The sequence below is a fragment of the Fulmarus glacialis genome, unplaced genomic scaffold (genome assembly GCF_000690835.1).
Source record: "Fulmarus glacialis isolate BGI_N327 unplaced genomic scaffold, ASM69083v1 scaffold17856, whole genome shotgun sequence".
In the NCBI taxonomy this organism is placed as follows: domain Eukaryota; kingdom Metazoa; phylum Chordata; class Aves; order Procellariiformes; family Procellariidae; genus Fulmarus; species Fulmarus glacialis.
In genome coordinates this window covers 4,099-4,302 of record NW_009218945.1, presented here as the reverse complement: position 1 = coordinate 4,302, position 204 = coordinate 4,099, and the positions used below count along the sequence as shown (strand labels likewise).

The 204-nt window shown below is 62.7% G+C and overlaps 1 protein-coding gene across 1 annotated transcript in view; it reads left to right on the top strand.

The window, feature by feature from the left end:
* Positions 1-204, top strand: part of LOC104078535 (protein FAM65A-like) — a gene marked incomplete at its 3' end in the record, with an annotated part of 5,823 nt that overhangs the window by 1,962 nt on the left and 3,657 nt on the right. The window lies entirely within an intron of this gene.

The window sequence follows — 204 nt, the reverse complement described above, 5'->3', positions numbered from 1 at the left end:
TCTGGCTGGTGCCCCCCCCTTTTGCCTTTGCTCCCTCCAACTGGCGCCTGGGCCCCCCACGTCTCCACAGAGGCTACCCCACAGCCAGCCTCTCTGACCCCGCTGGGACGGGGTTAATTCCCTGCTCTTCTCCACCATAGGCTTCGTGGGTTTCTCCTTGTCCTTCCCATGGCTTTGGGGCAGTCAAATGCATTGGGGGGGCTG